This window comes from Pristiophorus japonicus, unplaced genomic scaffold (assembly GCF_044704955.1).
Source record: "Pristiophorus japonicus isolate sPriJap1 unplaced genomic scaffold, sPriJap1.hap1 HAP1_SCAFFOLD_99, whole genome shotgun sequence".
Lineage (NCBI taxonomy): Eukaryota > Metazoa > Chordata > Chondrichthyes > Pristiophoridae > Pristiophorus > Pristiophorus japonicus.
The window spans coordinates 1,944,884-1,964,635 of record NW_027254919.1 but is presented as its reverse complement, the minus strand read 5'-3'; the positions used below and the strand labels follow the sequence as shown (position 1 = coordinate 1,964,635).

The window sequence follows — 19,752 nt, the reverse complement described above, 5'->3', positions numbered from 1 at the left end:
ATGCAACGCCTTTTGAAATGCATGCAGTACATGGTTTGCACTCAACAAAACGTTGCATTTTCTTTTCATGCCAAGCATTTTGCATGAATGCATTGCAATGCCAACGCACGTTTTACCTGCCAAGACTGAAGTACAATCTGTGCTGAACAGTGTGAAACAGAAACAGATATTATGAGAATCCATTGCCTCAACGGCATCTGTGTGAATTGCTCTGCATTGATAATTAACAGACCGTAAAGAGGTGAAATTGATGCTGTGAATGCAAAAAGGACAATCCAAAGTGTAATGTTGGAATTGATTTGGCAGATTTTGAGAAAGCTTTCAAATGTTTTGGCATAGTTGGTTCCATGGTGTAATGGTGAGCACTCTGGACTTTGAATCCAGCGATCCGAGTTCAAATCTCGGTGGAACCTGAATGTTTGTTGTCCCAACTGCTGAAAATTTGGAACAAGCATGTAGAAGGCTGCTATTTGGCAGTTTTGTTGACTTTGTCATTGATGCTTGATCTGCAAGTCGAGTTTACAAATCGTGTGTTCAACCGACAGTTACCTGTTCCAATCAGCAGAGTAGAAATTAGTTTGCTGTTTCATGCTACCTTTGCCTGCACAATGTGTGCTGAGATTATCTGTGCAATATGCACTTCGCAAGAGGAATAAAAGCAACGCCTTTTGAAATGCACGCAGAGCATGGATTGCACTCAACAAAAAGTTGCATTTTCTTTTCATGCCAAGCATTTTCCATGAATGCATAGCAATGCCAACGCACATTTACCTGGCAAGACTGAAGTACACGCTGTGATGAACAGTGTGAAACAGAAACAGCTATTTGAGAAGCCATTGCCTCAACGGCATCTGTGTGAATTGCTCTGCATCGATAATTAACAGAGCGTAAAGAGGTGAAACTGACGCTGTGAATGCAAAAAGGACAATCCAAAGTGTAATGTTGGAATTGATTTGGCAGATTTTGAGAAAGCTTTCAAATGTTTTGGCATAGTTGGTTCCATGGTGTAATGGTGAGCACTCTGAACTCTGAGTCCAGCGATCTGAGTTCAAATCTCGGTGGAACCTGAATGTTTGTTGTCCCAGCTGCTGAAAATTTGGACCAAGCATGTAGAAGGCTGCTGTTTGGCAGTTTTGTTGCCTTTGTCATTGATGCTTGATCTGCAAGTCGAGTTTTCAAATCGTGTGTTCAACCGGCAGTTACCTGTTCCAATCAGCAGAGTAGAAATTAGTTTGCTGTTTAATGCTGCCTTTGCCTGCACAATGTGTGCTGAGATTATCTGTGCAATATGCACTCCGCAGCATGAATAAACGCAATGCCTTTTGAAATGCATGGATTGCACTCAACAAAACGTTGCATTTTCTTTTCATGCCAAGCATTTTGCATGAATGCATTGCAATGCTAACACACGATTTACCTGGCAAGACTGAAGTACAATCTGTGCTGAACAGTTTGAAACAGAAACAGCTATTTGAGAACCCATAGCCTCAATGGCATCTGTGTGAATTGCTCTGCATCGATAATTAACAGACCGTAAATAGGTGAAACTGACGCTGTGAATGCAAAAATTTCAATCCAAAGTGTAATGTTGGAGTTGATTTTGTACATTTTGAGGAATGTTTCAAATGGACGACCGTAGTTGATTCCATGGTGAAATGGTGATCACTCTGGACTCTAAACTCTAGCAATCCTCATTCAAATCTCAGGGGAACCTGAATGTTTGTTGTCCCAGCTGCTGGAAATTCAGGTCAAACAAGTAAAAAACTGCAGGTTTGCAGTTTTGTTGCCTTTGACATTGATGCTTGATCTGCAAGTCGAGTTTTCAAATCGTGTGTTCAACCGGCAGTTACCTGTTCCAATCAGCAGAGTAGAAATTAGTTTGCTGTTTCATGCTACCTTTGCCTGCACAATGTGTGCTGAGATTATCTGTGCAATATGCACTTTGCAAGAGGAATAAAAGCAACGCCTTTTGAAATGCACGCAGAGCATGGATTGCACTCAACAAAAAGTTGCATTTTCTTTTCATGCCAAGCATTTTGCATGAATGCATTGCAATGCCAACGCACATTTACCTGGCAAGACTGAAGTACAAGCTGTGATGAACAGTGTGAAACAGAAACAGCTATTTGAGAAGCCATTGCCTCAACGGCATCTGTGTGAATTGCTCTGCATCGATAATTAACAGAGCGTAAAGAGGTGAAACTGACGCTGTGAATGCAAAAAGGACAATCCAAAGTGTAATGTTGGCATTGATTTGGCAGATTTTGAGAAAGCTTTCAAATGTTTTGGCATAGTTGGTTCCATGGTGTAATGGTGAGCACTCTGGACTTTGAATCCAGCAATCTGAGTTCAAATCTCGGTGGAACCTGAATGTTTGTTGTCCCAGCTGCTGAAAATTTGCACCAAGCATGTGGAAGGCTGCTGTTTGGTAGTTTTGTTGCCTTTGTCATTGATGATTGATCTCCAAGTCCAGTTTTCAACCGGCAGTTAGCTGTTCCAATCAGCAGAGTAGAAATTAGTTTGCTGTTTCATGCTGCCTTTGCCTGCACAATGTGTGCTGAGATTATCTGTGCAATATGCACTCCGCAGCATGAATAAACGCAATGCCTTTTGAAATGCATGGATTGCACTCAACAAAACGTTGCATTTTCTTTTCATGCCAAGCATTTTGCATGAATGCATTGCAATGCTAACACACGTTTTACCTGGCAAGACTGAAGTACAATCTGTGCTGAACAGTTTGAAACAGAAACAGCTATTATGAGAATCCATTGCCTCAACGGCATCTGTGTGAATTGCTCTGCATTGATAATTAACAGACCGTAAAGAGGTGAAACTGACGCTGTGAATGCAAAAAGGACAATCCAAAGTGTAATGTTGGAATTGATTTGGCAGATTTTGAGAAAGCTTTCAAAGGTTTTGGCATAGTTGGTTCCATGGTGTAATGGTGAGCACTCTAGACTTTGAATCCAGCGATCCGAGTTCAAATCTTGGTGGAACCTGAATGTTTGTTGTCCCAACTGCTGAAAATTTGGACCAAGCATGTAGAAGGCTGCTGTTTGGCAGTTTTGTTGACTTTGTCATTGATGCTTGATCTGCAAGTCGAGTTTTCAAATCGTGTGTTCAACCGGCAGTTACCTGTTCCAATCAGCAGAGTAGAAATTAGTTTGCTGTTTCGTGCTACCTTTGCCTGCACAATATGTGCTGAGATTATCTGTGCAATATGCACTTCGCAAGAGGAATAAAAGCAACGCCTTTTGAAATGCATGCAGTACATGGTTTGCACTCAACAAAACGTTGCATTTTCTTTTCATGCAAAGCATTATGCATGAATGCATTGCAATGCCAATGCACGTTTTACCTGGCAAGACTGAAGTACAAGCTGTGATGAACAGTGTGAAACAGAAACAGCTATTTGAGAAGCCATTGCCTCAACGGCATCTGTGTGAATTGCTCTGCATCGATAATTAACAGACCGTAAATCGGTGAAACTGACGCTGTGAATGCAAAAAGGACAATCCAAAGTGTAATGTTGGAATTGATTTGGCAGATTTTGAGAAAGCTTTCAAATGTTTTGGCATAGTTGGTTCCATGGTGTAATGGTGAGCACTCTGGACTCTGAATCCAGCGATCCGAGTTCAAATCTCGGTGGAACCTGAATGTTTGTTGTCCCAGCTGCTGAAAATTTGGACCAAGCATGTAGAAGGCTGCTGTTTGGCAGTTTTGTTGCCTTTGTCATTGATGCTTGATCTGCACGTCGAATTTTCAAATCGTGTGTTCAACCGGCAGTTACCTGTTCCAATCAGCAGAGTAGAAATTAGTTTGCTGTTTAATGCTGCCTTTGCCTGCACAATGTGTGCTGAGATTATCTGTGCAATATGCATTCCTCAGGATGAATAAATGCAACGCCTTTTGAAATGCATGCAGTACATGGTTTGCACTCAACAAAACGTTGCATTTTCTTTTCATGCCAAGCATTTTGCATGAATGCATTGCAATGCCAACGCACGTTTTACCTGGCAAGACTGAAGTACAATCTGTGCTGAACAGTGTGAAATAGAAACAGATATTATGAGAAGCCATTGCCTCAACGGCATCTGTGTGAATTGCTCTGCATTGATAATTAACAGACCGTAAAGATGTGAAACTGATGCTGTGAATGCAAAAAGGACAATCCAAAGTGTAATGTTGGAATTGATTTGGCAGATTTTGAGAAAGCTTTCAAATATTTTGGCATAGTTCGTTCCATGGTGTAATGGTGAGCACTCTGGACTTTGAATCCAGCGATCCGAGTTCAAATCTCGGTGGAACCTGAATGTTTGTTGTCCCAACTGCTGAAAATTTGGACCAAGCATGTCGAAGGCTGCTATTTGGCAGTTTTGTTGACTTTGTCATTGATGCTTGATCTGCAAGTCGAGTTTTCAAATCGTGTGTTCAACCGGCAGTTTCCTGTTCCAATCAGTAGAGGAAAAATTAGTTTGCTGTTTAATGCTGCCTTTGCCTGCACAATGTGTGCTGAGATTATCTGTGCAATATGCACTTCACAAGAGGAATAAAGCAACGCCTTTTGAAATGCATGCAGAGCATGGATTGCACTCAACAAAACGTTGCATTTTCTTTTCATGCCAAGCATTTTGCATGAATGCATTGCAATGCCAACGCACATTTACCTGGCAAGACTGAAGTACAAGCTGTGATGAACAGTTTGAAACAGAAACAGCTATTTGAGAAGCCATTGCCTCAACGGCATCTGTGTGAATTGCTCTGCATCGATAATTAACAGAGCGTAAATCGGTGAAACTGACGCTGTGAATACAAAAAGGACAATCCAAAGTGTAATGTTGGAATTGATTTGGCAGATTTTGAGAAAGCATTCAAATGTTTTGGCATAGTTGGTTCCATGGTGTAATGGTGAGCACTGTGGAATCTGAATCCAGCTATCCGAGTTCAAATCTCGGTGGAACCTGAATGTGTGTTGTCCCAGCTGCTGAAAATTTGGAACAAGCATGTAGAAGGCTGCTATTTGGCAGTTTTGTTGCCTTTGTCATTGATGCTTGATGTGCAAGTCGAGTTTTCAAATCGTGTGTTCAACCAGCAGTTTCCTGTTCCAATCAGCAGAGGAAAAATTAGTTTGCTGTTTCATGCTGCATAATGTGTGCTGAGATTATCTGTGCAATCGGCATTCCTCAGGATGAATAAATGCAACGCCTTTTGAAATGCATGCAGTACATGGTTTGCACTCAACAAAACGTTGCATTTTCTTTTCATGCCAAGCATTATGCATGAATGCATTGCAATGCCAACGCACGTTTTACCTGCCAAGACTGAAGTACAATCTGTGCTGAACAGTGTGAAACAGAAACAGATATTATGAGAAGCCATTGCCTCAACGGCATCTGTGTGAATTGCTCTGCATCGATAATTAACAGACCGTAAATCGGTGAAACTGACGCTGTGAATGCAAAAAGGACAATCCAAAGTGTAATGTTGGAATTGATTTGGCAGATTTTGAGAAAGCTTTCAAATGTTTTGACATAGTTGGTTCCATGGTGTAATGGTGAGCACTCTGAACTCTGAATCCAGCGACCCGAGTTCAAATCTCGATGGAACCTCAATGTTTGTTGTCCCAGCTGCTGAAAATTTGGACCAAGCATGTAGAAGGCTGCTGTTTGGCAGTTTTGTTGCCTTTGTCATTGATGCTTGATCTGCAAGTCGAGTTTTCAAATCGTGTGTTCAACCGGCAGTTACCTGTTCCAATCAGCAGACTAGAAATTAGTTTGCTGTTTAATGCTGCCTTTGCCTGCACAATGTGTGCTGAGATTATCTGTGCAATATGCATTCCTCAGGATGAATAAATGCAATGCCTTTTGAAATGCATGCAGTACATGGTTTGCACTCAACAAAACGTTGAATTTTCTTTTCATGCCAAGCATTTTGCATGAATGCATTGCAATGCTAACACACGTTTTACCTGGCAAGACTGAAGTACAATCTGTGCTGAACAGTTTGAAACAGAAACAGCTATTTGAGAACCCATAGCCTCAACGGCATCTGTGTGAATTGCTCTGCATCGATAATTAACAGACCGTAAATAGGTGAAACTGACGCTGTGAATGCAAAAATATCAATCCAAAGTGTAATGTTGGAGTTGATTTTGTAGATTTTGAGGAATGTTTCAAATGGGCGACCGTAGTTGATTCCATGGTGAAATGGTGAGCACTCTGGACTCTAAACTCTAGCAATTCTGGTTCAAATCTCAGGGGAACCTGAATGCTTGTTGTCCCAGCTGCTGGAAATTCAGGTCAAACAAGTAAAAAACTGCAGGTTTGCAGTTTTGTTGCCTTTGACATTGATGCTTGATCTGCAAGTCGAGTTTTCAAATCGTGTGTTCAACCGGCAGTTCCCTGTTTTAATCAGCAGAGGAAAAATTAGTTTGCTGTTTCATGCTGCATAATGTGTGCTGAGATTATCTGTGCAATATGCATTCCTCAGGATGAATAAATGCAACGCCTTTTGAAATGCATGCAGTACATGGTTTGCACTCAACAAAACGTTGCATTTTCTTTTCATGCCAAGCATTTTGCATGAATGCATTGCAATGCCAACGCACATTTACCTGGCAAGACTGAAGTACAAGCTGTGATGAACAGTGTAAAACAGAAACAGCTATTTGAGAAGCCATTGCCTCAACGGCATCTGTGTGAATTGCTCTGCATCGATAATTAACAGAGCGTAAAGAGGTGAAACTGACGCTGTGAATGCAAAAAGGACAATCCAAAGTGTAATGTTGGAATTGATTTAGCAGATTTTGAGAAAGCTTTCAAATGTTTTGGCATAGTTAGTTCCATGGTGTAATGGTGAGCACTCTGGATTCTGAATCCAGCGATCCGAGTTCAAATCTCGGTGGAACCTGAATGTTTGTTGTCCCAGCTGCTGAAAATTTGGACCAAGCATGTAGAAGACTGCTGTTTGGCAGTTTTGTTGCCTTTGTCATTGATGCTTGATCTGCAAGTCGAGTTTTCAAATCGTGTGTTCAACCGGCAGTTACCTGTTCCAATCAGCAGAGGAAAAATTAGTTTGCTGTTTCATGCTGCCTTTGCCTGCATAATGTGTGCTGAGATTATCTGTGCAATATGCACTCCGCAGCATGAATAAACGCAATGCATGGATTGCACTAAACAAAACGTTGCATTTTCTTTTCATGCCAAGCATTTTGCATGAATGCATTGCAATGCGAACACACGTTTTACCTGGCAAGACTGAAGTACAATATGTGCTGAACAGTTTGAAACAGAAACAGCTATTTGAGAACCCATAGCCTCAACGGCATCTGTGTGAATTGCTCTGCATCGATAATTAACAGACCGTAAATAGGTGAAACTGACGCTGTGAATGCAAAACGGACAATCCAAAGTGTAATGTTGGAATTGATTTGGCAGATTTTGAGAAAGCTTTCAAATGTTTTGGCATAGTTGGTTCCATGGTGTAATGGTGAGCACTTTGAACTCTGAATCCAGTGATCCGAGTTCAAATTTTGGTGGAACCTGAATGTTTGTTGTCCCAGCTGCTGAAAATTTGGACCAAGCATGTAGAAGGGTGCTGTTTGGCAGTTTTGTTGCCTTTGTCATTGATGCTTGATCTGCAAGTCGAGTTTTCAAATCGTGTGTTCAACCGGCAGTTACCTGTTCCAATCAGTGGAGGAAAAATTAGTTTGCTGTTTCATGCTGCCTTTGCCTGCATAATGTGTGCTGAGATTATCTGTGCAATATGCATTCCTCAGGATGAATAAATGCAATGCCTTTTGAAATGCATGCAGTACATGGTTTGCACTCAACAAAACGTTGAATTTTCTTTTCATGCCAAGCATTTTGCATGAATGCATTGCAATGCTAACACACGTTTTACCTGGCAAGACTGAAGTACAATCTGTGCTGAACAGTTTGAAACAGAAACAGCTATTTGAGAACCCACAGCCTCAACGGCATCTGTGTGAATTGCTCTGCATCGATAATTAACAGAGCGTAAATCGGTGAAACTGACGCTGTGAATGCAAAAAGGACAATCCAAAGTGTAATGTTGGAATTGATTTGGCAGATTTTGAGAAAGCTTTCAAATGTTTTGGCATAGTTGGTTCCATGGTGTAATGGTGAGCACTCTGGACTCTGAATCCAGCGATCCGAGTTCAAATCTCGGTGGAACCTGAATGTTTGTTGTCCCAGCTGCTGAAAATTTGGACCAAGCATGTAGAAGGCTGCTGTTTGGCAGTTTTATTGACTTTGTCATTGATGCTTGATCTGCAAGTCGAGTTTTCAAATCGTGTGTTCAACCGGCAGTTACCTGTTCCAATCAGCAGAGTAGAAATTAGTTTGCTGTTTAATGCTGCCTTTGCCTGCACAATGTGTGCTGAGATTATCTGTGCAATATGCACTCCGCAGCATGAATAAACGCAATGCCTTTTGAAATGCATGGATTGCACTCAACAAAACGTTGCATTTTCTTTTCATGCCAAGCATTTTGCATGAATGCATTGCAATGCTAACACACGTTTTACCTGGCAAGACTGAAGTACAATCTGTGCTGAACAGTTTGAAACAGAAACAGCTATTTGAGAACCCATAGCCTCAACGGCATCTGTGTGAATTGCTCTGCATCGATAATTAACAGACCGTAAATAGGTGAAACTGACGCTGTGAATGCAAAAATATCAATCCAAAGTGTAATGTTGGAGTTGATTTTGTAGATTTTGAGGAATGTTTCAAATGGGCGACCGTAGTTGATTCCATGGTGAAATGGTGAGCACTCTGGACTCTAAACTCGAGCAATCCTCGTTCAAATCTCAGGGGAGCCAAAATGCTTGTTGTCCCAGGTGCTGGAAATTCAGGTCAAACAAGTAAAAAACTGCAGGTTTGCAGATTTGTTGCCTTTGACATTGATGCTTGATCTGCAAGTCGAGTTTTCAAATCGTGTGTTCAACTGGCAGTTCCCTGTTCCAATCAGCAGAGGAAAAATTAGTTTGCTCTTTCATGCTGCATAATGTGTGCTGAGATTATCTGTGCAATAGGCATTCCTCAGGATGAATAAATGCAACGCCTTTTGAAATGCATGCAGTACATGGTTTGCACTCAACAAAACGTTGCATTTTCTTTTCATGCCAAGCATTATGCATGAATGCATTGCAATGCCAACGCACGTTTTACCTGCCAAGACTGAAGTACAATCTGTGCTGAACAGTGTGAAACAGAAACAGATGTTATGAGAAGCCATTGCCTCAACGGCATCTGTGTGAATTGCTCTGCATCGATAATTAACAGACCGTAAATCGGTGAAACTGACGCTGTGAATGCAAAAAGGACAATCCAAAGTGTAATGTTGGAATTGATTTGGCAGATTTTGAGAAAGCTTTCAAATGTTTTGGCATAGTTGGTTCCATGGTGTAATGGTGAGCACTCTGGACTCTGAATCCAGCGATCCGAGTTCAAATCTCGGTGGAACCTGAATGTTTGTTGTCCCAGCTGCTGAAAATTTGGACCAAGCATGTAGAAGGCTGCTGTTTGGCAGTTTTGTTGCCTTTGTCATTGATGCTTGATCTGCAAGTCGAGTTTTCAAATCGTGTGTTCAACCGGCAGTTACCTGTTCCAATCAGCAGAGGAAAAATTAGTTTGCTGTTTCATGCTGCCTTTGCCTGCATAATGTGTGCTGAGATTATCTGTGCAATATGCACTCCGCAGCATGAATAAACGCAATGCATGGATTGCACTAAACAAAACGTTGCATTTTCTTTTCATGCCAAGCATTTTGCATGAATGCATTGCAATGCGAACACACGTTTTACCTGGCAAGACTGAAGTACAATCTGTGCTGAACAGTTTGAAACAGAAACAGCTATTTGAGAACCCATAGCCTCAACGGCATCTGTGTGAATTGCTCTGCATCGATAATTAACAGACCGTAAATAGGTGAAACTGACGGTGTGAATGCAAAACGGACAATCCAAAGTGTAATGTTGGAATTGATTTGGCAGATTTTGAGAAAGCTTTCAAATGTTTTGGCATAGTTGGTTCCATGGTGTAATGGTGAGCACTTTGGACTCTGAATCCAGCGATCCGAGTTCAAATTTCGGTGGAACCTGAATGTTTGTTGTCCCAGCTGCTGAAAATTTGGACCAAGCATGTAGAAGGGCGCTGTTTGGCAGTTTTGTTGCCTTTGTCATTGATGCTTGATCTGCAAGTCGAGTTTTCAAATCGTGTGTTCAACCGGCAGTTACCTGTTCCAATCAGTGGAGGAAAAATTAGTTTGCTGTTTCATGCTGCCTTTGCCTGCATAATGTGTGCTGAGATTATCTGTGCAATATGCATTCCTCAGGATGAATAAATGCAATGCCTTTTGAAATGCATGCAGTACATGGTTTGCACTCAACAAAACGTTGAATTTTCTTTTCATGCCAAGCATTTTGCATGAATGCATTGCAATGCTAACACACGTTTTACCTGGCAAGACTGAAGTACAATCTGTGCTGAACAGTTTGAAACAGAAACAGCTATTTGAGAACCCACAGCCTCAACGGCATCTGTGTGAATTGCTCTGCATCGATAATTAACAGAGCGTAAATCGGTGAAACTGACGCTGTGAATGCAAAAAGGACAATCCAAAGTGTAATGTTGGAATTGATTTGGCAGATTTTGAGAAAGCTTTCAAATGTTTTGGCATAGTTGGTTCCATGGTGTAATGGTGAGCACTCTGGACTCTGAATCCAGCGATCCGAGTTCTAATCTCGGTGGAACCTGAATGTTTGTTGTCCCAGCTGCTGAAAATTTGGACCAAGCATGTAGAAGGCTGCTGTTTGGCAGTTTTATTGACTTTGTCATTGATGCTTGATCTGCAAGTCGAGTTTTCAAATCGTGTGTTCAACCGGCAGTTACCTGTTCCAATCAGCAGAGTAGAAATTAGTTTGCTGTTAATGCTGCCTTTGCCTGCACAATGTGTGCTGAGATTATCTGTGCAATATGCACTCCGCAGCATGAATAAACGCAATGCCTTTTGAAATGCATGGATTGCACTCAACAAAACGTTGCATTTTCTTTTCATGCCAAGCATTTTGCATGAATGCATTGCAATGCTAACACACGTTTTACCTGGCAAGACTGAAGTACAATCTGTGCTGAACAGTTTGAAACAGAAACAGCTATTTGAGAACCCATAGCCTCAACGGCATCTGTGTGAATTGCTCTGCATCGATAATTAACAGACCGTAAATAGGTGAAACTGACGCTGTGAATGCAAAAATATCAATCCAAAGTGTAATGCTGGAGTTGATTTTGTAGATTTTGAGGAATGTTTCAAATGGGCGACCGTAGTTGATTCCATGGTGAAATGGTGAGCACTCTGGACTCTAAACTCGAGCAATCCTCGTTCAAATCTCAGGGGAGCCTGAATGCTTGTTGTCCCAGGTGCTGGAAATTCAGGTCAAACAAGTAAAAAACTGCAGGTTTGCAGATTTGTTGCCTTTGACATTGATGCTTGATCTGCAAGTCGAGTTTTCAAATCGTGTGTTCAACCGGCAGTTACCTGTTCCAATCAGCAGAGTAGAAATTAGTTTGCTGTTTCATGCTACCTTTGCCTGCACAATGTGTGCTGAGATTATCTGTGCAATATGCACTTCGCAAGAGGAATAAAAGCAACGCCTTTTGAAATGCACGCAGAGCATGGATTGCACTCAACAAAAAGTTGCATTTTCTTTTCATGCCAAGCATTTTGCATGAATGCATTGCAATGCCAACGCACATTTACCTGGCAAGACTGAAGTACAAGCTGTGATGAACAGTGTGAAACAGAAACAGCTATTTGAGAAGCCATTGCCTCAACGGCATCTGTGTGAATTGCTCTGCATCGATAATTAACAGAGCGTAAAGAGGTGAAACTGACGCTGTGAATGCAAAAAGGACAATCCAAAGTGTAATGTTGGAATTGATTTGGCAGATTTTGAGAAAGCTTTCAAATGTTTTGGCATAGTTGGTTCCATGGTGTAATGGTGAGCACTCTGGACTCTGAATCCAGCGATCTGAGTTCAAATCTCGGTGGAACCTGAATGTTTGTTGTCCCAGCTGCTGAAAATTTGGACCAAGCATGTAGAAGGCTGCTGTTTGGCAGTTTTATTGACTTTGTCATTGATGCTTGATCTGCAAGTCGAGTTTTCAAATCGTGTGTTCAACCGGCAGTTACCTGTTCCAATCAGCAGAGTAGAAATTAGTTTGCTGTTTAATGCTGCCTTTGCCTGCACAATGTGTGCTGAGATTATCTGTGCAATATGCACTCCGCAGCATGAATAAACGCAATGCCTTTTGAAATGCATGGATTGCACTCAACAAAACGTTGCATTTTCTTTTCATGCCAAGCATTTTGCATGAATGCATTGCAATGCTAACACACGTTTTACCTGGCAAGACTGAAGTACAATCTGTGCTGAACAGTTTGAAACAGAAACAGCTATTTGAGAACCCATAGCCTCAACGGCATCTGTGTGAATTGCTCTGCATCGATAATTAACAGACCGTAAATAGGTGAAACTGACGCTGTGAATGCAAAAATATCAATCCAAAGTGTAATGTTGGAGTTGATTTTGTACATTTTGAGGAATGTTTCAAATGGGCGACCGTAGTTGATTCCATGGTGAAATGGTGAGCACTCTGGACTCTAAACTCGAGCAATCCTCGTTCAAATCTCAGGGGAGCCTGAATGCTTGTTGTCCCAGCTGCTGGAAATTCAGGTCAAACAAGTAAAAAACTGCAGGTTTGCAGATTTGTTGCCTTTGACATTGATGCTTGATCTGCAAGTCGAGTTTTCAAATCGTGTGTTCAACTGGCAGTTCCCTGTTCCAATCAGCAGAGGAAAAATTAGTTTGCTGTTTCATGCTGCATAATGTGTGCTGAGATTATCTGTGCAATAGGCATTCCTCAGGATGAATAAATGCAACGCCTTTTGAAATGCATGCAGTACATGGTTTGCACTCAACAAAACGTTGCATTTTCTTTTCATGCCAAGCATTATGCATGAATGCATTGCAATGCCAACGCACGTTTTACCTGCCAAGACTGAAGTACAATCTGTGCTGAACAGTGTGAAAGAGAAACAGATATTATGAGAAGCCATTGCCTCAACGGCATCTGTGTGAATTGCTCTGCATCGATAATTAACAGACCGTAAATCGGTGAAACTGACGCTGTGAATGCAAAAAGGACAATCCAAAGTGTAATGTTGGAATTGATTTGGCAGATTTTGAGAAAGCTTTCAAATGTTTTGGCATAGTTGGTTCCATGGTGTAATGGTGAGCACTCTGGACTCTGAATCCAGCGATCCGAGTTCAAATCTCGGTGGAACCTGAATGTTTGTTGTCCCAGCTGCTGAAAATTTAGACCAAGCATGTAGAAGGCTGCTGTTTGGCAGTTTTGTTGCCTTTGTCATTGATGCTTGATCTGCAAGTCGAGTTTTCAAATCGTGTGTTCAACCGGCAGTTACCTGTTCCAATCAGCAGAGGAAAAATTAGTTTGCTGTTTCATGCTGCCTTTGCCTGCATAATGTGTGCTGAGATTATCTGTGCAATATGCATTCCTCAGGATGAATAAATGCAACGCCTTTTGAAATGCATGCAGTACATGGTTTGCACTCAACAAAACGTTGAATTTTCTTTTCATGCCAAGCATTTTGCATGAATGCATTGCAATGCCAACGCACGTTTTACCTGCCAAGACTGAGGTACAATCTATGCTGAACAGTGTGAAACAGAAACAGCTATTTGAGAACTCATAGCCTCAACGGCATCTGTGTGAATTGCTCTGCATTGATAATTAACAGACCGTAAATAGGTGAAACTGACGCTGTGAATGCAAAAATTTCAATCCAAAGTGTAATGTTGGAGTTGATTTTGTACATTTTGAGGAATGTTTCAAATGGACGACAGTAGTTGATTCCATGGTGAAATGGTGATCACTCTGGACTTTAAACTCTAGCAATCCTGGTTCAAATCTCAGGGGAGCCTGAATGCTTGTTGTCCCAGCTGCTGGAAATTCAGGTCAAACAAGTAAAAAACTGCAGGTTTGCAGTTTTGTTGCCTTTGACATTGATGCTTGATCTGCAAGTCGAGTTTTCAAATCGTGTGTTCAACCGGCAGTTCCCTGTTCCAATCAGCAGAGGAAAAATTAGTTTGCTGTTTCATGCTGCATAATGTGTGCTGAGATTATCTGTGCAATATGCATTCCTCAGGATGAATAAATGCAACGCCTTTTGAAATGCATGCAGTACATGGTTTGCACTCAACAAAACGTTGCATTTTCTTTTCATGCCAAGCATTTTGCATGAATGCATTGCAATGCCAACGCACGTTTTACCTGGCAAGACTGAAGTACAATCTGTGCTGAACAGTGTGAAATAGAAACAGATATTATGAGAAGCCATTGCCTCAACGGCATCTGTGTGAATTGCTCTGCATTGATAATTAACAGACCGTAAATATGTGAAACTGATGCTGTGAATGCAAAAAGGACAATCCAAAGTGTAATGTTGGAATTGATTTGGCAGATTTTGAGAAAGCTTTCAAATATTTTGGCATAGTTGGTTCCATGGTGTAATGGTGAGCACTCTGGACTTTGAATGCAGCGATCTGAGTTCAAATCTCGGTGGAACCTGAATGTTTGTTGTCCCAACTGCTGAAAATTTGGACCAAGCATGTAGAAGGCTGCTATTTGGCAGTTTTGTTGACTTTGTCATTGATGCTTGATCTGCAAGTCGAGTTTTCAAATCGTGTGTTCAACCGGCAGTTACCTGTTCCAATCAGCAGAGTAGAAATTAGTTTGCTGTTTCATGCTACCTTTGCCTGCACAATGTGTGCTGAGATTATCTGTGCAATATGCACTTCGCAAGAGGAATAAAAGCAACGCCTTTTGAAATGCACGCAGAGCATGGATTGCACTCAACAAAAAGTTGCATTTTCTTTTCATGCCAAGCATTTTGCATGAATGCATTGCAATGCCAACACACATTTACCTGGCAAGACTGAAGTACAAGCTGTGATGAACAGTGTGAAACAGAAACAGCTATTTGAGAAGCCATTGCCTCAACGGCATCTGTGTGAATTGCTCTGCATCGATAATTAACAGAGCGCAAAGAGGTGAAACTGACGCTGTGAATGCAAAAAGGAAAATCCAAAGTGTAATATTGGAATTGATTTGGCAGATTTTGAGAAAGCTTTCAAATGTTTTGGCATAGTTGGTTCCATGGTGTAATGGTGAGCACTCTGGACTCTGAATCCAGCGATCCGAGTTCAAATCTCGGTGGAACCTGAATGTTTGTTGTCCCAGCTGCTGAAAATTTGGACCAAGCATGTAGAAGGCTGCTGTTTGGCAGTTTTGTTGCCTTTGTCATTGATGCTTGATCTGCAAGTCGAGTTTTCAAATCGTGTGTTCAACCGGCAGTTACCTGTTCCAATCAGCAGAGGAAAACTTAGTTTGCTGTTGAATGCTGCCTTTGCCTGCACAATGTGTGCTGAGATTATCTGTGCAATATGCACTCCGCAGCATGAATAAACGCAATGCCTTTTGAAATGCATGGATTGCACTCAACAAAACGTTGCATTTTCTTTTCATGCCAAGCATTTTGCATGAATGCATTGCAATGCTAACACACCTTTTACCTGGCAAGACTGAAGTACAATCTGTGCTGAACAGTTTGAAACAGAAACAGCTATTTGAGAACCCATAGCCTCAACGGCATCTGTGTGAATTGCTCTGCATCGATAATTAACAGACCGTAAATAGGTGAAACTGACGCTGTGAATGCAAAAATTTCAATCCAAAGTGTAATGTTGGAGTTGATTTTGTACGTTTTGAGGAATGTTTCAAATGGACGACTGTAGTTGATTCCATGGTGAAATGGTGATCACTCTGGACTTTAAACTCTAGCAATCCTGGTTCAAATCTCAGGGGAGCCTGAATGCTTGTTGTCCCAGCTGCTGGAAATTCAGGTCAAACAAGTAAAAAACTGCAGGTTTGCAGTTTTGTTGCCTTTGACATTGATGCTTGATCTGCAAGTCCAGTTTTCAAATCGTGTGTTCAACCGGCAGTTCCCTGTTCCAATCAGCAGAGGAAAAATTAGTTTGCTGTTTCATGCTGCATAATGTGTGCTGAGATTATCTGTGCAATATGCATTCCTCAGGATGAATAAATGCAACGCCTTTTGAAATGCATGCAGTACATGGTTTGCACTCAACAAAACGTTGCATTTTCTTTTCATGCCAAGCATTTTGCATGAATGCATTGCAATGCCAACGCACGTTTTACCTGGCAAGACTGAAGTACAATCTGTGCTGAACAGTGTGAAATAGAAACAGATATTATGAGAAGCCATTGCCTCAACGGCATCTGTGTGAATTGCTCTGCATTGATAATTAACAGACCGTAAATATGTGAAACTGATGCTGTGAATGCAAAAAGGACAATCCAAAGTGTAATGTTGGAATTGATTTGGCAGATTTTGAGAAAGCTTTCAAATATTTTGGCATAGTTGGTTCCATGGTGTAATGGTGAGCACTCTGGACTTTGAATGCAGCGATCCGAGTTCAAATCTTGGTGGAACCTGAATGTTTGTTGTCCCAGATGCTGAAAATTTGGACCAAGCATGTAGAAGGCTGCTGTTTGGCAGTTTTGTTGCCTTTGTCATTGATGCTTGATCTGCAAGTCGAGTTTTCAAATCGTGTGTTCAACCGGCAGTTACCTGTTCCAATCAGCAGAGGAAAACTTAGTTTGCTGTTGAATGCTGCCTTTGCCTGCACAATGTGTGCTGAGATTATCTGTGCAATATGCACTCCGCAGCATGAATAAACGCAATGCCTTTTGAAATGCATGGATTGCACTCAACAAAACGTTGCATTTTCTTTTCATGCCAAGCATTTTGCATGAATGCATTGCAATGCTAACACACCTTTTACCTGGCAAGACTGAAGTACAATCTGTGCTGAACAGTTTGAAACAGAAACAGCTATTTGAGAACCCATAGCCTCAACGGCATCTGTGTGAATTGCTCTGCATCGATAATTAACAGACCGTAAATAGGTGAAACTGACGCTGTGAATGCAAAAATTTCAATCCAAAGTGTAATGTTGGAGTTGATTTTGTACATTTTGAGGAATGTTTCAAATGGACGACTGTAGTTGATTCCATGGTGAAATGGTGATCACTCTGGACTTTAAACTCTAGCAATCCTGGTTCAAATCTCAGGGGAGCCTGAATGCTTGTTGTCCCAGCTGCTGGAAATTCAGGTCAAACAAGTAAAAAACTGCAGGTTTGCAGTTTTGTTGCCTTTGACATTGATGCTTGATCTGCAAGTCGAGTTTTCAAATCGTGTGTTCAACCGGCAGTTCCCTGTTCCAATCAGCAGAGGAAAAATTAGTTTGCTGTTTCATGCTGCATAATGTGTGCTGAGATTATCTGTGCAATATGCATTCCTCAGGATGAATAAATGCAACGCCTTTTGAAATGCATGCAGTACATGGTTTGCACTCAACAAAACGTTGCATTTTCTTTTCATGCCAAGCATTTTGCATGAATGCATTGCAATGCCAACGCACGTTTTACCTGGCAAGACTGAAGTACAATCTGTGCTGAACAGTGTGAAACAGAAACAGATATTATGAGAATCCATTGCCTCAACGGCATCTGTGTGAATTGCTCTGCATTGATAATTAACAGACCGTAAAGAGGTGAAACTGATGCTGTGAATGCAAAAAGGACAATCCAAAGTGTAATGTTGGAATTGATTTGGCAGATTTTGAGAAAGCTTTCAAATATTTTGGCATAGTTGGTTCCATGGTGTAATGGTGAGCACTCTGGACTTTGAATCCAGCGATCCGAGTTCAAATCTCGGTGGAACCTGAATGTTTGTTGTCCCAACTGCTGAAAATTTGGACCAAGCATGTAGAAGGCTGCTATTTGGCAGTTTTGTTGACTTTGTCATTGATGCTTGATCTGCAAGTCGAGTTTTCAAATCGTGTGTTCAACCGGCAGTTACCTGTTGCAATCAGCAGAGTAGAAATTAGTTTGCTGTTTCATGCTACCTTTGCCTGCACAATGTGTGCTGAGATTATCTGTGCAATATGCACTTCGCAAGAGGAATAAAAGCAACGCCTTTTGAAATGCACGCAGAGCATGGATTGCACTCAACAAAAAGTTGCATTTTCTTTTCATGCCAAGCATTTTGCATGAATGCATTGCAATGCCAACACACATTTACCTGGCAAGACTGAAGTACAAGCTGTGATGAACAGTGTGAAACAGAAACAGCTATTTGAGAAGCCATTGCCTCAACGGCATCTGTGTGAATTGCTCTGCATCGATAATTAACAGAGCGTAAAGAGGTGAAACTGACGCTGTGAATGCAAAAAGGACAATCCAAAGTGTAATGTTGGAATTGATTTGGCAGATTTTGAGAAAGCTTTCAAATGTTTTGGCATAGTTGGTTCCATGGTGTAATGGTGAGCACTCTGGACTCTGAATCCAGCGATCCGAGTTCAAATCTCGGTGGAACCTGAATGTTTGTTGTCCCAGCTGCTGAAAATTTGGACCAAGCATGTAGAAGGCTGCTGTTTGGCAGTTTTATTGACTTTGTCATTGATGCTTGATCTGCAAGTCGAGTTTTCAAATCGTGTGTTCAACCGGCAGTTACCTGTTCCAATCAGCAGAGGAAAAATTAGTTTGCTGTTGAATGCTGCCTTTGCCTGCACAATGTGTGCTGAGATTATCTGTGCAATATGCGCTCCGCAGCATGAATAAACGCAATGCCTTTTGAAATGCATGGATTGCACTCAACAAAACGTTGCATTTTCTTTTCATGCCAAGCATTTTGCATGAATGCATTGCAATGCTAACACACCTTTTACCTGGCAAGACTGAAGTACAATCTGTGCTGAACAGTTTGAAACAGAAACAGCTATTTGAGAACCCATAGCCTCAACGGCATCTGTGTGAATTGCTCTGCATCGATAATTAACAGACCGTAAATAGGTGAAACTGACGCTGTGAATGCAAAAATTTCAATCCAAAGTGTAATGTTGGAGTTGATTTTGTACATTTTGAGGAATGTTTCAAATGGACGACTGTAGTTGATTCCATGGTGAAATGGTGATCACTCTGGACTTTAAACTCTAGCAATCCTGGTTCAAATCTCAGGGGAGCCTGAATGCTTGTTGTCCCAGCTGCTGGAAATTCAGGTCAAACAAGTAAAAAACTGCAGGTTTGCAGTTTTGTTGCCTTTGACATTGATGCTTGATCTGCAAGTCGAGTTTTCAAATCGTGTGTTCAACCGGCAGTTCCCTGTTCCAATCAGCAGAGGAAAAATTAGTTTGCTGTTTCATGCTGCATAATGTGTGCTGAGATTATCTGTGCAATATGCATTCCTCAGGATGAATAAATGCAACGCCTTTTGAAATGCATGCAGTACATGGTTTGCACTCAACAAAACGTTGCATTTTCTTTTCATGCCAAGCATTTTGCATGAATGCATTGCAATGCCAACGCACGTTTTACCTGGCAAGACTGAAGTACAATCTGTGCTGAACAGTGTGAAATAGAAACAGATATTATGAGAAGCCATTGCCTCAACGGCATCTGTGTGAATTGCTCTGCATTGATAATTAACAGACCGTAAATATGTGAAACTGATGCTGTGAATGCAAAAAGGACAATCCAAAGTGTAATGTTGGAATTGATT

The 19,752-nt window shown here is 41.3% G+C and overlaps 18 non-coding genes across 18 annotated transcripts; all 18 read left to right on the top strand.

Moving 5' to 3' along the window:
• Positions 1–341: 341 nt before the first annotated feature.
• Positions 342–413, top strand: trnaq-uug (transfer RNA glutamine (anticodon UUG)). The gene has a single exon. It is a non-coding gene; the product is annotated as a tRNA-Gln (tRNA).
• Positions 414–2,296: 1,883 nt separating this feature from the next.
• Positions 2,297–2,368, top strand: trnaq-uug (transfer RNA glutamine (anticodon UUG)). Its single transcript has one exon. It is a non-coding gene; the product is annotated as a tRNA-Gln (tRNA).
• A 562-nt stretch (positions 2,369–2,930) lies between these two features.
• Positions 2,931–3,002, top strand: trnaq-uug (transfer RNA glutamine (anticodon UUG)). The gene has a single exon. It is a non-coding gene; the product is annotated as a tRNA-Gln (tRNA).
• A 583-nt stretch (positions 3,003–3,585) lies between these two features.
• trnaq-cug (transfer RNA glutamine (anticodon CUG)) lies at positions 3,586–3,657 on the top strand. The gene has a single exon. It is a non-coding gene; the product is annotated as a tRNA-Gln (tRNA).
• A 584-nt stretch (positions 3,658–4,241) lies between these two features.
• On the top strand, positions 4,242–4,313 carry trnaq-uug (transfer RNA glutamine (anticodon UUG)). Its single transcript has one exon. It is a non-coding gene; the product is annotated as a tRNA-Gln (tRNA).
• Positions 4,314–5,540: 1,227 nt separating this feature from the next.
• trnaq-cug (transfer RNA glutamine (anticodon CUG)) lies at positions 5,541–5,612 on the top strand. Its single transcript has one exon. It is a non-coding gene; the product is annotated as a tRNA-Gln (tRNA).
• Positions 5,613–6,840: 1,228 nt separating this feature from the next.
• Positions 6,841–6,912, top strand: trnaq-cug (transfer RNA glutamine (anticodon CUG)). The gene has a single exon. It is a non-coding gene; the product is annotated as a tRNA-Gln (tRNA).
• A 1,217-nt stretch (positions 6,913–8,129) lies between these two features.
• Positions 8,130–8,201, top strand: trnaq-cug (transfer RNA glutamine (anticodon CUG)). The gene has a single exon. It is a non-coding gene; the product is annotated as a tRNA-Gln (tRNA).
• Positions 8,202–9,422: 1,221 nt separating this feature from the next.
• On the top strand, positions 9,423–9,494 carry trnaq-cug (transfer RNA glutamine (anticodon CUG)). Its single transcript has one exon. It is a non-coding gene; the product is annotated as a tRNA-Gln (tRNA).
• Positions 9,495–10,056: 562 nt separating this feature from the next.
• On the top strand, positions 10,057–10,128 carry trnaq-cug (transfer RNA glutamine (anticodon CUG)). The gene has a single exon. It is a non-coding gene; the product is annotated as a tRNA-Gln (tRNA).
• A 583-nt stretch (positions 10,129–10,711) lies between these two features.
• Positions 10,712–10,783, top strand: trnaq-cug (transfer RNA glutamine (anticodon CUG)). Its single transcript has one exon. It is a non-coding gene; the product is annotated as a tRNA-Gln (tRNA).
• Positions 10,784–12,011: 1,228 nt separating this feature from the next.
• trnaq-cug (transfer RNA glutamine (anticodon CUG)) lies at positions 12,012–12,083 on the top strand. The gene has a single exon. It is a non-coding gene; the product is annotated as a tRNA-Gln (tRNA).
• A 1,221-nt stretch (positions 12,084–13,304) lies between these two features.
• On the top strand, positions 13,305–13,376 carry trnaq-cug (transfer RNA glutamine (anticodon CUG)). The gene has a single exon. It is a non-coding gene; the product is annotated as a tRNA-Gln (tRNA).
• A 1,230-nt stretch (positions 13,377–14,606) lies between these two features.
• On the top strand, positions 14,607–14,678 carry trnaq-uug (transfer RNA glutamine (anticodon UUG)). Its single transcript has one exon. It is a non-coding gene; the product is annotated as a tRNA-Gln (tRNA).
• Positions 14,679–15,260: 582 nt separating this feature from the next.
• Positions 15,261–15,332, top strand: trnaq-cug (transfer RNA glutamine (anticodon CUG)). Its single transcript has one exon. It is a non-coding gene; the product is annotated as a tRNA-Gln (tRNA).
• Positions 15,333–16,553: 1,221 nt separating this feature from the next.
• On the top strand, positions 16,554–16,625 carry trnaq-uug (transfer RNA glutamine (anticodon UUG)). Its single transcript has one exon. It is a non-coding gene; the product is annotated as a tRNA-Gln (tRNA).
• A 1,221-nt stretch (positions 16,626–17,846) lies between these two features.
• On the top strand, positions 17,847–17,918 carry trnaq-uug (transfer RNA glutamine (anticodon UUG)). Its single transcript has one exon. It is a non-coding gene; the product is annotated as a tRNA-Gln (tRNA).
• A 582-nt stretch (positions 17,919–18,500) lies between these two features.
• Positions 18,501–18,572, top strand: trnaq-cug (transfer RNA glutamine (anticodon CUG)). The gene has a single exon. It is a non-coding gene; the product is annotated as a tRNA-Gln (tRNA).
• Positions 18,573–19,752: the final 1,180 nt, after the last annotated feature.